At 36.8% G+C, this 17332-nt stretch overlaps 1 non-coding gene across 1 annotated transcript; it reads right to left on the bottom strand.

Annotated features, from left to right (window-relative positions):
• Positions 1-16577: 16577 nt before the first annotated feature.
• On the bottom strand, positions 16578-16684 carry LOC141644971 (small nucleolar RNA R71). The gene has a single exon (XR_012544569.1). It is a non-coding gene; the product is annotated as a small nucleolar RNA R71 (small nucleolar RNA).
• Between the last annotated feature and the right edge of the window lie 648 nt (positions 16685-17332).

Here is a 17332-nt window from a genome sequence, read left to right as displayed (position 1 = left end):
TGTTCAATTTTAAGGAATTAATTAATCTGTATCGGTATACAATTAATTAACCTTTTCAATTAAGGGAATCGTCCTTTAGGTGTGACCTCAAGGGATCAACTGATCACCACCATCGCACGACAGTAATGTCAAACTCTAGCCAGCCAATCATTACCGATATGTGTGGACCAGTTGACTATATATATTATGTATCATCCCTTCCGTATTCTTGTAATGAGATTTAATAATGATATTTAAATCATGTGATCACACTATTGTTGAGGACACATTTCCCAACAATCTCCCACTTGTCCTTGACAAGTGTGCGTCACCAATTCTCTTGTCCTATTACTATCTCCCACTCAATGCAAGGTGTCTTTCAGGTCGTACTTGCAAGTGATCATATTGAGAGTGGTTTCCTCGATCTGGAGAATAACTGTTTGACCGGATTTATCCACTCTGGATACCTTCCGAGCGTGGACATGCATTTCCAGTTCATTACTCCTCGAGTGGCTCTGAGATATTGTTTTAACCCTGACAAGGGGGTGGACAATTCCTATCGCACTTATTCCCTTCGACTAGCCACAGCCATCATAACCCAAAATATGCCCATTTGACCCCATTTACGAAGGTCGTAGTAACACAAATCAAAGTTAATCTGAAACTGTGCCATCTTAGGTGAACAGTCTTTAGTCAAAGAATCGACTCATTAGAATACTATAGTAGCTCTCGCCACGACCAGGCTTTATAAATTTGCCAGAACTCTATAAGCGGTCACTGCCCGACAAAGTGTTCCCAACAGTCTGCCTATGTGATCGACTAGTCATCTCACATGACTCTATGGCACTTGAACTTGCCATCAATCGCATCACACTCTAGTCACTTCGAGACGTCACCTCATATAAGTGACTATGGGCGAATACAATGCTAATCCGTGTTCACTTTAACGGGGTTCAATTGTCTTTACAACCCGTTTGGATGTAACAAAGTATAATAAAAGAGTTTTAAAGTAAAACTCGAACGACAAATGCGATTATCACATATGAATTGTCAATGCCTGATTACTATTTCATGTTCTATAATCTAATTTGATCTTGTACGTAGTTGTTCATTTCAATTCAATTGAAATGACATGACTCATCATGTTCAGTCTTTGAGAAGGCTTTGGTTAGTAGGTTTTATCAATTTCTTGTACCTTACTCAACCTCACTACATACTCGTTTTCCTTTGTAATGTATACATTTGCATTACTAAACTTTCTGAGTACGTGTCGAGATCCAATCAAGACATAGGCCCTCTAGCCTAAGAATAGCTCCCACTGTTTTCACAGTGTGCGGGACTCATCCTTCTTGCACATCTCATGATTGCAAGTGTACTCAATTTCCGTTATAAATATCTCTCATTGTTCTTTATTGCCTAGAACGATTCTAGAAAATCTACTTCTTAATTAACATTGCCACAATGGTATCTTAACCATCTTAATGTGTTTTGATTATGGTTTTGTCGGAAACCATGCGCAATCTCAATTGTCAATTGTCACTTGTGTAACACCCTTACACAAAATTGCATCATAAACACTTTGCTTTACTTCCTTAATGCTTCTACAAGCACTTAAGGGTAATCTTTATAGCTTACATGGTAAAGATTACTTAAATTCGATTTTGAAAACAATTCATCATACTCAAAGCATATGAAGTGTTATACATCATTTCTTTTTAATTGATTCGGCAGCGGAAGCAAATGAAATCAATCAAATATGTTCAATTTAATTGAACTAGTCATGAATCTTATCAACATAAGACTTCTTACTGACGCTAATATCATGTGGATTTATCTTCATAAATCCGGATATTCAAGATGTATTATAATACTCCAAAAGTCTTAAATCATTCTCAATGATCAATATGTCATCCACATATCGGACTAATTAAAAATTCCGTAACTCCCACTAAACTCCATGTATAAACACAACTTCTCGACTCATCGAGAAATGTTTTATCACATGATCAAAATGTTGATTCCAACTCATTGATGTCCTACTTAAGATTCTCTCTTAAGTTTCACATTATCTTAGGATTGCAAGAATCTATAAAACTCATGACATGTATTGAATACATTCCTTCTATTGAAGAAGTGGGTTTTAGAACTTGCTGTATGCATATCCTCATAATGAAACACAATCCCTAAGAAGATCCAAATAGACTTAATCATTTCGATTAGTGCAAAACCCTTTGCAACCAATCTTGCTATGAAATATCTCTTTATTAGTGCAAAACCCTTTGTCACTAATCAAGCCCTTTCGTTTCGGATTTTCTTGGCTCTAAGCCTTGTATTGAGTTGTGACTTAAACACTCTTATGTAAGTCATATGTTCATTACTTTCTAGAAGTAATCAACTTGAATCAAACAATTTCTTTTGTAAGTTATAAGCTCTTTACTTTCTTAAGAGTAGCACGAATTCATCATTTTTAACAAGTGACGAATTTAACCTCCTAGGTTTTGAAGAAACAATGTCTTACACAAAACGTCTCATGTAGCCAAGAAAGGCCAGTTTCTTGCGACATAACATTCTTTGTGGCTCTTGAATAATTTATCCCACTCTGTCTTCTAGAAATAAACTTGTATTTTAGAAAGACAGCTTCATGAGCCGCAAACCCGTCGTGCTCGTGATAATTGCAAGGGAAAAATGAGCATTTGTTTCTTGTGAAAACTTACAACCATGGTACCCTTACCATTTCATATCTCATATGATTCGATTTAGTGGAAAAATAATCTAGACAAAATGATAAAATCCCCAAAAGGATCAAGTAACTCAAAGTAACTTGATCGAAGTCCAAACCATATCGAATAGTGTTTGATTTCTTATCCATCCACACATTATTTCATAATGCGTGCTAAGAGAGATTAACTTGTGATACTATATCACATTTCCTTTGGCTTATATCAAAGTCCTCACTTTGATAATCCCATCACGACTAAATCGTGATTCCTTGAACTCTTGAACTTCTTCAAAGATTTCTCTATTTACCTTATTAAGTGAACACACTAGTGTCAACTTAAATCGTTGGTAAAAGATGATGATCAACCTATTTTGGATCGATGATTTATAACCTCGATCTCCTTTTCAACCAAAAGGCACGAGACATCTTGCTTTGAATACAAGATACGCATATACCATTAACAATCTAATGGTTTCAAGAGTACTCGATAACTCTTTGCGTTCATCATTCCAAAATTTAAGGTTTAATCTTGGGTTACCAATTTGAGTCTTGCATCATCTTCATGATATATCATTCTAGTTTGGTTTAGAATATAATCACCTTTGATAATGGGCTAGCCATACATCAAATTGTGGTGTATAGGGTCACAAAAGTGAAACCTCTTTTGTATCTTAACAAGTTGTATTCTTATTTAGAGTTTATGTACTTAATAGTCACAATTAAGTACAACTCCAAACCCAAAAACTAGACTTAGTACACAATGACTCTATCTCTTGACTTCATTGTTGCTACTCGTCATATTCTAATCATCCTATGAATCAAACATAATGATGAAAACCACCACCAGTTTCTAATATTGACGAAGTAGTACTAGCAAAATTTATGTTTAATCAAATAAACATTTAACGAAGAAGGTCCCATTAGATGTCCCACAACTAACTTGTTGATTCTTCAATAATTTGGGGTAGTTTCCTTTCTAGTGTCCAACATTTAAGACAGTGGAAACTTTATCGGTCGGAATTGATAGGTTTAATATCCCTATTCTCAAAAACTTTACTTTTAACATTACCTTGTATCAATTCCATTATTATCTTTACTTCTTGAACCTCGTTCTCATCTTAACGGTTTAAGAGAATGCTCCCACTGATTTCAACGAGTCTTTGCTTTGAGAAGCAAAATTGAATTCATGAAGATTACTCTTCATTTGTTCGTTTTAGTCTTAAAACTTTCATTGAAGTGGTTGCGTTATTTTGGTCAATTACGAATTCTGAAAATCTAATCACCAAAACAATTTGTCGCTTCAAGGTACTTAATTCAATTAAGTATATGAAGCATAATCCATTGTAAGTAGAAGTGTTAGTCAAGAATCAAAAACCTGTTTGATAATGAATAACTTTAATCTATACTCTTTTCAAGAGATCCTTAGCAATGGTTCGTTTGAGGTTTTAGAAGCAAATTCAAATTTTGTCTTTAGTTACGATGTTTTAATGGAGATTTGTATCAAAATCGAAATGATATCGTATATGAATTGTGGTAATGAAATAGAACAATATAATAACGGAATAGTGGAAAACTTAACATTTATCGTTTTAATAATACTTGTAAATAACAAGTAAAGCATTTACATAGTGACCTCTACCCAACTATGATAAATGATTCCGAGATCCAAATTCATATTAACTTGGGCACGGGATAGCCGATGGAACCCTTATCAATATAACTCGGTGGACTAACTCTTTAATCGATTCTACTTTTAGAACTCTCGGTCGATAAAATTACTCTAATATTTATCTATAGCCCGGAACACATGCGGCTACGGTCGCGAATACTTCCGTTGAGCTCAATCCAAATTTCGAATAAATGTGTCCATGATCCAAACCCACATTAACTTGGGCACGAGATAGCCGATGGAACCCTTATCAACATGAATTCGGTGGATAGACATTTATCACCCACTTCCCTTACGTAACAAGGTTTGTACCCCGGGATGGCCGAGTGCACTCCCTCGCGAAATAGGTTTTCATGGTTTCTACTATTTGGTAAGGCTATGTCTCAATTGTTTGTTTTAGCGAGAGGTCATGTCAATTTATTATCTATCACGTTTTAAGTGAACTAAAGCGGTGAACTACGATAATTTTAATTGACACGGTCGATAAACACGATAAAATAAGGATGCATGTTTTAGTTATGGCGATTTAGCGATGCATGCGACATAAAATAAAATGCAAGCATAAATATAAATAAATTAATCCTAGTATGGCCTTTCCTAAAATAGAAAAACTATTTAACTATTACATATTCGGAAACCAACTCCATTGGTCCCTTGAACTTCGGTTGTGGCATGCATCTCGAGGTAACACCGTCTTTATGTATCGTCATTCTTGAAGAAATCCGTCTTTGGGAACTTCGGAATGAATAAAATTACATAATAAATTACATAATTTCCTATTATACATTTGTAACTAAAATAAAATAAATCTATTAAATTACAAAACGGTGATACGAGATCACAATAAAATTACAACCGAATCGATATTCCCATACATTTCGGGAAATACCAATTAAAATCTAAGGCCATACTAAGTAAAATTACATAATTCAAAATTACATAAATTAAAATTATGACAATCATAAAGAAAATGCAGCATTATAATATGTATGAACATGCTCAATTTTATGCTAAATCGCCTTTAATTAGCCAATATCGTATATTACTCGGTTTTTACGGATTTACGTGATTTCAACATTTTATAATCACAAAAATTGCATAAATTCATATTTATGCATAAGTTAACTACCCTAACCACTTAGGACTCAAAATTTAGTCTTCACTAATAATTTGACCATAATTAACTCATATTTCTAAAATTGTTCATTAATGGACCAAAAATTATAAAAATAGGCTATAAACTTCAAATAAATCACAAAATTTCAAATAAATTTGAAATTTGAAATTTAAACTCATGAACATTCTGGAAAAAATACCATGACACTCATAATGTTCAAAAACTTAGGTTAAAAATTTCGAAATTTTTCCGGAAAAACAATGTTGCGGTTTATCGGTTTTAACTAAAATAATCATAAAAACATGAGAAAAATTACATTCATCAACTTTTCAATTTTAGATCTGAAAAAGATAATAAAATGCAACATATAATGTTTTTCCTTAGTCATAGATTATGTTTTATTAAGTTTTCTCTAATAATGTCACTATTTATGCTATTTTTCTTCAAAAATCCATAAATCATGCAAAAAGACTTCACTATAGCCCATTATTTTACACACATCTTGTAAAATTGCATGTGACAACATATTAAATTTCTATGACCAGATTCGAAATTTAACTCATATTAACCTATTTTTCACCTAAACCCGAATTTAATAATGAAAAATCCATTTTTCGAGCATAACAAGTCCAAAAATTATGATAATTTACAGGTTATCTCAAAATAATATATGTGACAACATATCCAAAAATCACTGGAAAATTCGAAGTATAGCTAATTTTCGTGCAAAAATGACATTTTTACTCATAAAATCACATTTAAATGCCATTATTGTATAATATGAACAATAAAAATCCGTAAATTAAACAAAATATCCTAAAAACATTTTAGGACCAGAAATTTAACATGCATAAATTAATTTCGTGATATCTCATAATAACACTAATTATTCAAGTTTTATATGTTATTCTTATAACTCGGAAAAACTTTTAACCGATTTGCATGCAAACAACCAAGGCTCTTGATACCAATTGAAGGAAAAGTAGATCTATATACTCAACATATTCATATATGTTTTAATTTAATTGTCATAAAATTAAATGGTGGGTCTTATGCATGCAAACTAAAATAAAAGAAGATAAGAAAACATTTTCTCACCATAATAATTTCGGTCATATTGGGCACCAACAAGATCTCCTTCTTGTTAGTTCTTGAGCTTTCCAATAATGGATGAACATACAAAATCCCAAAGTAGAGATTCTCCAATTAGTAGCACCCAAGACAATCCCTTAATCCCACAAACTAACATGTACTAGATGTTTATATTGTGGTTTACCTTAAATTTGATTACTAATACTCATATATTACTTTGATAATTTTAGTAATCTTACATGAACAATTTCAATTAAAATCTCATCTTTTTGATGAAGATAAAAGAGAGAGAAGAGAGGAAAATACATGAACAACTTGCATGTCATTTATTAGAATGAATGATGAGTAAATTAATGTCATTGCCCATCCATTTTCACGATTGGAATAAAGAGAAATAGGGCATCTATTTTCACTTTTTTTCTTTACAAGAAATAGATGTGTAAGAGTAGGTGTAAGGCTAGTTGTAGGTAGGCATCATCATGCCATTTTATTAAATAAAATAAAACAATCTAAACCCACTAACTCTTTCAATATTTCGGTCCATATATGCATAAAATGGACTACCATTTTATTTTGTCAATTTGTCATTTGTAACACAATATGTCACATGTAGTATGATACATGTTACTAATTAATTAAATGCATATTTATCACATAAATATACTTTTATAAATTAATTAAATTACATTCAATAAATTGACTAGTGATACTTGATCACATAAATAAAATGGGTCATATAATTATAATTCACAATATCTTGTAATTATAATCAACCATTCATTCTTATCTTTATTGTTTCTCAAACAATAAACAATTTTAGCAATAAAGCATTTTATTTACTAAAATAAATCTTATTTAATCCCATTACAATAAGATATCAATATTCCCTCTCACAAATTGAATTGTTCAAATTTAAGGAATTAACTAATCTGTATCGGTATACAATTAATTAACCTTTTCAATTAAGGGAATCGTCCTTTAGGTGTGACCTCAAGGGATCAACTGATCACCACCATCGCACGACAGTAATGTCAAATTCTAGCCAGCCAATCATTACCAATATGTGTGGACCAGTTGACTATATATATTATGTATCATCCCTTCCGTATTCTTTTAATGAGATTTAATAATTATATTTAAATCATGTGATCGCACTATTGTTGAGGACACATTTCCCAACAGCATGAGCACTGGTGGTTTGGCTAATATCTCCTTGATTCAGTCGAAAGCCTTCTGACAGTCATCATCCCACAAGGTGTGGTCTGTTTTCTTTAACTTCTTGAAGATAGGTTCACAGATCATGGTGAGTTTCGATATGAATCGACTTATGTACTGCACCTTGCCTAGGAATCCTCTAACTTCTTTCTCCGTTTGAGTTTGCGGCATTTCGATTAGAGCTTTGATCTTAGAAGGGTCTATTTCTATTCCTCGTTGGCTAACAACGTATCCCAGGAGTTTACCAGATGTTACTCCGAATGCGCATTTCAGAAGATTGAGCCTCATGTTGGACTTCCGTAGCCTTTAGAAGAATTTGCGAAGGTTCACAATGTGCCCCACTCTATCCTTGGACTTGACAATCATGTCATCTACGTATACCTAAACTTCTTTATGCATCATGGCATGTAAGAGCGTAGTTGCGGTGCGTTGGTATGTAGCTCCGGCGTTAATTAACCCAAACGGCATAACCGTGTAGCAATAGATTCCCCATTGAGTGACGAAGGCGGTCTTATGCATATCTTCTATGGCCATCTTGATCTGGTTATATCCTGCATATCCATCCATGAAGGATAATAACGCATGATCTGCGGTATTATCCACCAATAGGTCGATATGTGGTAGAGGAAAGTCATCCTTAGGACTCGCTTTGTCTAAGTCTCTAAAATCAACACAAACATGGATTCCCCCATCCTTTTTGGGTACGGGTACTATGTTATCTACCCAGTCTGAGTACTCGGAAACTTTGATGAACCCGGCATTGAACTGTTTATCGACTTCTTCTTTGATCTTGAGAGCCCATTATGTCCTCATTCGACGAAACTTCTGTTTCACGAGTTTGAAACCTGGTTTGATTGGGATTCTATGCTCTGCGATGTCCCTGTCAATCCCTGGCATGTCTTTGTAGGACCAAGCAAAAACGTCTTTGAACTCGTACAGGAAGTCTATGAAACTGGCCCTTTCGGTAGGGCTCAAGGTCGTCCGTATCCTAAGTTCTTGGGGTTCTAGTTCGGTTCCTACGTTGATGGGTTCAGTGTTTTCTATTACTGGTCCCTCTTCCCCCTCTTGTAGTATTTCTTTGGCTTTGTAGGGAGGTATCTCGATTGAGTCTGGGTCTGGGTCATCCTCATTATCATCATAAACAGAATTGCATTCAAGATAACACGAAGAGTAAGCAGAACCTGATTTATTCATATTAAAGTTTGAGAAAAGTTGAAACAAAGAAGCCATCTGATCTGTAGTCAGTGGCGGCAAAGGGACAGCCGTTGGGACATTTCCCGAACTAATGTTACTATTTGATGCTAAGCTAGGAGAAACAATGGGAGTGGGATTGACGACAGGAGGAGACTCTCTAGGAACTTCTCTAGACTCTGACTCGAATTCATCGTCTTCTGGTTCTCCTTTGAACATCTCTCCTGCTCTAGTGGTGAGCTTGAAGAGTCTTATTTGATTGTTTGTCCACTTGATCGACTTTCTCTATCCTTTCTGCTGATTGGTGTTGGTTTTTGTGATTAACGCGATAGGGTTGAAGTGATCGTCTTGAAGTATCATGGTAATGATCTCATCTTGCGCGGCTCTAACAAATCAATCTTCTCCAAATAGTGGACTAACAGCTTGTTCGTCTAAGTAAAGTGCTTGACGAGTCATGACGGTAGGAACCGTTTCTGGAGGAATGAAGTAGCAATCGTGAAAGATTTCTATTCCGGCTAGCTTCCTTTCGAGATAGTGCCAAGGTTCGGGAAATTCGTGAAAGATATCTTGACTTCCTTCCCTAACGAAGTATCCATTTAGGGTAGGGAAGTAGGGTCGCATTTGGATTCCTGCATTCTTACGGTTTTGAACTTGAGCGAGCATCTCGAGAACTTCCTCTTTAGTTGGTTTGTATCCTAGTCCAAGTGGTATTATTTGTGAGTTCCTTCTTTGTAGGGTACAAAAGTGTTCCTTCGGATAGGATTCAAAGGCATTCCCGGGAAGTTTCCCTGGGATTTGAGCATGTGGTTGACCACTAAATTAGAGTAGGGATTGAAGTATAAAGATGCCAACTCGCTTTCTATGACGTATATGCTATGGAAGCCCACAAGTTCATATACTGGATCCGCAAGGACTTGATTACTTGACTTCTTTTCGATTATTGCCTTGATGGGCGACGAAGTGATCGTCACCACTTTACCATTTAGTGGGATTTTGATTTTCTGGTGGAGGGTGGATGTTACCGCTTTGGAAGCGTGAATCCAAGGTCTTCCCAGAAGTATGTTAAAGGATGCTTCAATGTCCACTATTTGGAAGTTAACCTTTCGCTCAATCGGCCCTGTGGCTATGGTTAGGTTAACAAGTTCTACTACCTTTCGTCGTGTACCATCATATGCGCAAACACCTTGGTTGGTAGGGGTCCAATCCGAATCTTTCATGCCCAATTTGTATGCCATTTTCAAGGGTATAACATTGACTGCGGAGCCATCATCTACAAAAGTCATTGGCACATTTTTCTTTAGGCAAATGACAGTGATATAAAGAGCCAAGTTATGACTAGCACCAAAGGGTGGCAAATCTTCATCCGAGAAAGTAATAGGATTACTTCGCTTTGGTGATTCTTGGAAGACCAAGTTGACTACGTCATCGGGTGTGGAGTTATGTGCCACATTTAGTTTGGCCAAGGCTTGCAGTGAAGCTTGGCGATGTGGGAATGAGCTTGCCACTAGTTGCCAGACTGAAAGATCAGCCTTTGTCTTCTGTAGTTGCTTTAGCAAATGGTCGGTGGAGCCATCTTCATTATTATTTGGTGTCACCACATTGGTTGGACCATTCGCTATGGGACCATTTTGAGAAGTGTTTTGGTATGGGCGTCCCGAACGAGTAAGGTGGTCTACATCTTGATCTTCACAATTTTGGACTATTTGTTCACTGATTTTGACTAGGTAGTGTTAAGTGAGATACTCACCTTCATCGTCATCGTCCCATATTCCATTGACAATAGCAAGTTCCCTCATTCTTATGATTTTGGCTTCCAATTGGATAATTTGGTCGACTAGTTCATCAAACATGGCTACTACTTCTTGCATCATAGTGTTTTGAGAGAAGACTAGTGGTGCACGTTCTTTAGGTGTTGCATTGGGATCACGTAGGGTTGCCACTGCACTCTCTAGTTCCATGACTTGCCTATTCACACTTTTTGCCCATGCAATGAAATCAGTGATGTTTGGGGAAATGGTAGAGTAATTCCCTTCATTCTCTATTGTATGAATTTCATCTTCGACTGGAGAAATGAGGTGTGAACAATCTATGGTAGATTCTTCACTTGTAATCACTAGAATTCCAAGAGGATTCTGAGTGTTGTTAGGCTTACCTCCAGGCGGTATTGGTAGCCGACTGTCTTCAATCATGTCTTGATGTACATTTTTCAGTTTGTAGCATTTCTCTGTATTATGTCCCTTGCCTCTATGGTATTCGCAGTACGAATTCTCATCCTAGAACTTGGATTTCTTTTCAGGTTTGGGTGTAGGGCCTATGGGTTGAAGTTTACCCATTTTCATCAACCTTTTTAGAGTATTGGGATATGTGTCCCCAAGATTTGTGAATTTCCTTGGTGGGGTACTCTTCTTAGAGGGCTCGAGAAGGTTAACTTCATCAGTTTTGCTAGTAGAGCCGTAAGAACGACTTATTGAGCCTTGATATCCACGACCTACCGTTTTGGACAAGTGCCCTTTACGGATGTCATCGTCGATCCTTGTTCCTAGTACGGTTAAGTATTTGAAGGTCTTGATATTTTGGTACGTCAAATGACTTGCATAAATGGGCTTTAGGTTGTCCACGAATTTCTCCACGAGGGTAGCTTCATCTGGACGTTTAACAAGATGGGTCCTAGTCTTCCTCCACCTACTTAGGAAGTCGGTGAAACCTTCTTTGTCATTTTGGGTAAGAACCTCTAAAGTGCGCATGTTGACTTGGATTTCAACATTATCCGCATATTGCTTGGCGAGCTCAATTGCGGCATCGTCCCAGGTAGCGATCTTCTTATGCTCTAGAGAATAGAACCATTGTTTTGGAATGGTGTCAAGAGATGAAAGAAAGATGCTTAAGAACATTTCGGGTTTAATGCCTTTGATAGACATGTAATCCTTGAAAGCACGGATGTGATTCAAAGGGTTTTCATGCCCCTTGAATTTAGGGATATCCGTCATGTTGAAGTTGGCTGGCAACTTGGAACTCACGACTTCATATTTGCGATTATTTTCCCTATAAATGTCATCCCCTTTGAGATACATCAATTGTTCCTCCAAGTATTGGAGTCATTTCTCAGCTCTAGTTATACCTATGGGAGGGTTTTCGTCCCCGAGGTTATTCAAAAATTAAGAGGTAAACACAAGTGTTTGAGCGATCACTAGACGATAAACTTACGAACTATCACAAATCGTTTCGTACGCCAAACATGCGGCCCAATCATCACCGGGTGGTTTGCGGGAGGTGCAGAAATGAGGTATCTATAGAAGTGTGGCTTATTTTCGTCCGTAGACTTCCACTTACCACCTTCTCCTCCAATTTCGGTGATGATGGTAGCATTTGGATTTGTCAATCCTTCCAAAGTAAGCTCTTTCATAAATCTACTCTTGAGTTTCTCAACCAAGTACCTTTTATATGATGATTTTACCTCTTGCACGAGGTGTACCATATCATCTCCAACAATCAAAGGTTCCATGGTGGGTGTGAAAAGGTCTTCATGGTCAATAGGAAAAAGGCATTCATCTTCCTCATGGAAGCATACCTCAAACTTCTCAAGGATAGGCCCCTCAAGTGAGGCAATCTCACAACTCTTTTCCTCCTCTTCACTCCATAAGTCCTTGCAAGACTTATATTCCGCATAAGCTTCTTCCATAGGCTTGTCATCATCGCTATCTTCATATGAATCATAAATGGGGTATTCGCTCCTTCTCATTAACTCTTTCTCCAACACCTCAATGTTCACATCAAATTATACACCCTCATACTCACAAAGGCTAAGAGTACTTGGCTTACTCAACCTCATATCTTCTTCATCAAATACCACACTTTTATATTCACAAGAGCTCAAGGAGATTGGCTCTTCCCACTTCACATCTTCTTCATCAAAGGTCATTGCCTCAAATTCACATTCATGGTCAATGCTCAAGGATTGGTGGGGAGTAGTTGCTTGGGTTGCCTTCATTTGGGCAATTCGAATTGCCAACTCCTCACCATGGGTAACAATGCTTTGAAGAACATTGTCCCTATTTTGGCTCTCTTCTAGAATTTGTGTGAAGAAATTTTGTTGGTCTCCCATTATTTGGAGAACCATATTTTTAATGTCAAGGCTGGGCTCATCTTTTTGTTGTGGGTGGGTGTGAAAGTGTTCATACTGTGGCATTTGGAATTGGTTGTAAAGTGAGTATTGGGAGGGTAATTGTTGTGGATATTGGATGTTGGGATTTTGGTGGAAATATTTGGGGTAGTAGTTAGGATTTTCATTGTATGAGTTGTAAGGTAGGTTTGTGTTGACTTGCTCCTCAAACTCCCCATACCCATTGTAGTCATACTCAAAAGATCCACCACATACTCCATGTACCAAGCCTTAGGCCATCATCATAGCTAAGACAAAGATATAACCACAAACATGGAAACTACAATAAAATAGTAAGAACGAACCTTGAGGAACAAGTTCCTCAAGGTTAAAGCACAAGAAAAGAAAATCCCAAGGAACCAAGGCTCCTCAAGAAGAAGAAGCACAACTAGAACTAGACAAAAGAACGATTCAAATACACAACACCGTCCCCGGCAACGACGCCATTTTGATGGAGCGGGTCGTTGTCCACCCTCAAACACATTTATACCCAACTACTAGCATAGCAAGCAAGTCGGAGTCGATCCACGGGACGGGGGTATTCAAATTGTTCAATCTAATTGTAGTTGTGCTTAGGGTTGTCACAATTGAAATGGGTTGAAGATGCTAAACTAATAAAAGCAATGAAAGGTAAACAAGCAATTAAAAATATAAAGATGTAAACAAATAATAAAGGATACTAGGATGTCATGGGATCATAGAGGAATCATGGTAAGATAGCATAAATGAGTTATATAGATGCAAGCGATTTTACTATTGTTGGAATTAAGTTAGTTCATGTAAATAATTCATAAGAAGATTTGGGTCCCGGAGCTGAGTCATTTGTGAATGTACAACACCTACAAGTCGACTTAATTATTCCTATTAAACTACATACATGATAAACCGAATCCTAGGGAAACTTAAATCTCGGAGCCGAGTCGGTTAAGACTTTACAACTCCTACAAGTTGACTTGGGTTTTCCCTATTCAACTCTATGCATGGTCTATGATATAACTCATATTTGAGCACATTTAGTCCCCGAATTAGCCTCGTTCCTATGCTTTATAGTGCATAATTGGGTCATTTACTATCTTTAGTTTTCCATTTTGCATATTCTTTGAGGTTTTGTTTCCTTGGTAGGAGAGAAGTGCAAACCTTGCATTTACATGACGAAATGGAGCTAAATTGATCGCATCTAATGACCAAGAATCAAAGGGAAGACGATACTACAAGGCCTATGTAGATAATAAAGTGAAACGGGCAATGACGAAAGGATCCTTGCATCCCCGGATTGATCCTCGCGGATTATGAAGAAAGAAAAGAAAAATGTTGTTTGCCAAGGGATCCGAGCGGATCACAGAGGATCCGAGCATCTCCCCACTACCATCCGAGCGTCTCCCCACCACCATCCGAGTGTCCCGTGACCAAGACACTTGTCCTGAAGCAAGAAGATCCGAGTGTCTCCCTTGACAATCCGCACGGATCGTACCCCAGAGAGCCCGTGCCTGTTTTCAAGTCGCTCGGATCATGGCAAAACTAGCAAAACGGAGATGCTCATTTTCTTTGAGAGGAGCATTTCCTCAACTTTTCTTAAGGACTTAATAGTCATTTAAGCCCTTAGTAACCCTAATTTATGTACCTAATCTTTAGTTTAAATACCCCATTGTACTACTTAGATTAGCATGCTCTCTTAATCATTTAGTAATCAAATTCTAATCAATTAGTAATCATTCCTTAATCTTGTAATCAACTCTTAATTTAGTCTTAATACAAATCTCAATACTTAATCTTTCCTTAATTTCTCTATTGTTCATCATTTATTTTGGGTAATTAGAAGATCATTTGTGTTTATTGGGAGATTGACAACCTTCCATCAATCATCAAGTACTTCTGTTATTCTTTACATTATTATTTTGGAATCTCCATAGGTATAATTCTCTTAATCCTTGCTTTAATTATTGTTAATCATTTTCATTCATTCATCATGTTTTGCCTTGTTAATGTGATTGACAACATTTTTAGCATGTTAAACTTGATCATGAGTGAGTAGTTTCCATAGCTAGGGTTAATGGGTAATTAGGGGGAACCAACATGGGGAATGATTCATACTTAATCTAATATGTTCACATAATTTATTTGCTTGCTTGTTGTGATTTCAACTTATGCACATGTTATGTTTGATGAAATGCGAGCCTATGAATCCTTGTATTTTTTACCCATCACTTATCTTTTCAATGAGACTTGTAAGAAATAAACCAACTCGAGTCTCATTAGACCATGCATATAGTTGAATAGGAAGGATTAAGTCGACTTGTAGGTGTTGTACAATCTAATCGATTCGGCTCTGGGACCCAAACTTTCTTAGGGATTGTAAGATATACACTAACTCGATCCCATTACAGCAATAATTGCTTGCTTATAATTCGAGAACATGTTTGTATGATTAAATCCCATGTATTCCCCTATGAACCCATGATTCCCTAGTACTTTTAATCAATTGTTTACATCTTCATTTTATTTACCTTGCTTTGTTTTTATTAGTTTCAATTGATCTCCTATCTAAACCCCAAATTGTAACACCCTAAGACATGACCATTTACAATTGAAAATCCTACATCAATACCCATCCCTTGAGATCCGACCTTTACTTGCCTCTTTTCTAAGAGTAGTTGGTGAAGTTATTAATATTGTTTTAGTTGCGTAACTTTTGACGACAAGTTTAAAAACCTACGAACCAAAAATGGCGCCGTTGCCGGGGACGGTGTTAACTTGATTTGATTTTCTTTATTTGTTGTTAGTTGTCTCTTTCTTTACCTTGGTGAAGTCAATATCCTCTATGTTGTTCTAATTGTTTTCGAGTTGTTTGATATTTTTCATGTCTAGGAGATCACAAGGTAACTTGTTACCCATTGATCTTGAAATCGAAAGAACTTTGACCAACAATAGGAGACTTGCTACGAATACTTTGAGAGGTATTGGTGAGATTGTGGACATTCAACCAAATAACATTGAGTTCAAAAACCCTTTTGCACGAGAAGGAGAGGATAACCCAATACAAAACCCAACACAAAATCAACCCACAATGCCTAAATTTTCATCACATTCTGTACCAACCGAGGAGAACCTACCAAATGGTACTCCTACATCACAACATTTAACCGGTACTTTCATTGCCAAATCCGCATTCATACAATTACTTGAGAGAAGTCAATTTGGGGGGATGCCTAGTGAAGATCCTCATTCTCATATGGCGACTTTTTGTGACTATTGTGATGCGATTTCTCAAACCGGAGTTACTCAAGACCAAATTCGATGGGTCTTATTTCCTTTTTCTTTGATTGGTACCACGAAACAATGGTTGAAGAGCCTAGATAAGGCTACCCTTGGTATTGATTCTTGGAAGAAATTGGCACTTGATTTCTACAAGATGTTCTATCCTCCGGAAAAAACTAACATGTTGAGAGCCCGAATCACCGGGTTCAAACAAAGGGATGAGGAATCTTTGTATGAAGCATGGGAGAGATTTAAGGACACTTGTCGATCTTGTCCACACCATGGACTTAGCGAGTGGTTCCTTGTACAACAATTTTGGAATGGTCTATATGAAGACTCCCGAAACATTCTCAATATGGGATCAAATGGTATGTTCACCGAAGTTGATGACAATCAAACATGGAACAAAATTAAAGAAATGGCGGTCCATAACTAACAATATAGTAGACCTCGAAAGGCTACTAGAGGGGGAAGGCATGAGGTGGATTCCATTACTCAATTGGGTGCTCAACTTAGTGCTCAAATTGATATCATTAATTTGAAGTTTGAGAAGGCCATGGCGAAACTTGAAGAGGCCGCCAAATCACCCAAGCAACATGTTAATGCTATGGTGGAATCATCATCAATTCCAAGTGGAGTATGTGAGAGTTGTGGAACTTTGGGACATGACCAAAGTGAATGTAGGGGAACAAGTGAACAAGTGAATGCTTTCCAAGCATACAAAAGTGGCACCCCTTATTCCAACTATTACAATGAGAATACCAAATTCCACCCCAATCTTTCATACAAAAGACAAAAAGTTCAAAACTCTCAAGCATACACCCCACCTCCAATGAGAAACCAAGCTCAAAGACCCTTTTACAATAAAAACCAAAGTTATCAAAATCAACCTCCATACAATCAAACAAATGACCAAGGTTTTGATGTTCAAAAAGC

Source organism: Silene latifolia, chromosome 2, assembly GCF_048544455.1.
Source record: "Silene latifolia isolate original U9 population chromosome 2, ASM4854445v1, whole genome shotgun sequence".
Lineage (NCBI taxonomy): Eukaryota > Viridiplantae > Streptophyta > Magnoliopsida > Caryophyllales > Caryophyllaceae > Silene > Silene latifolia.
This window is presented reverse-complemented; position numbering and strand designations above follow the sequence as displayed.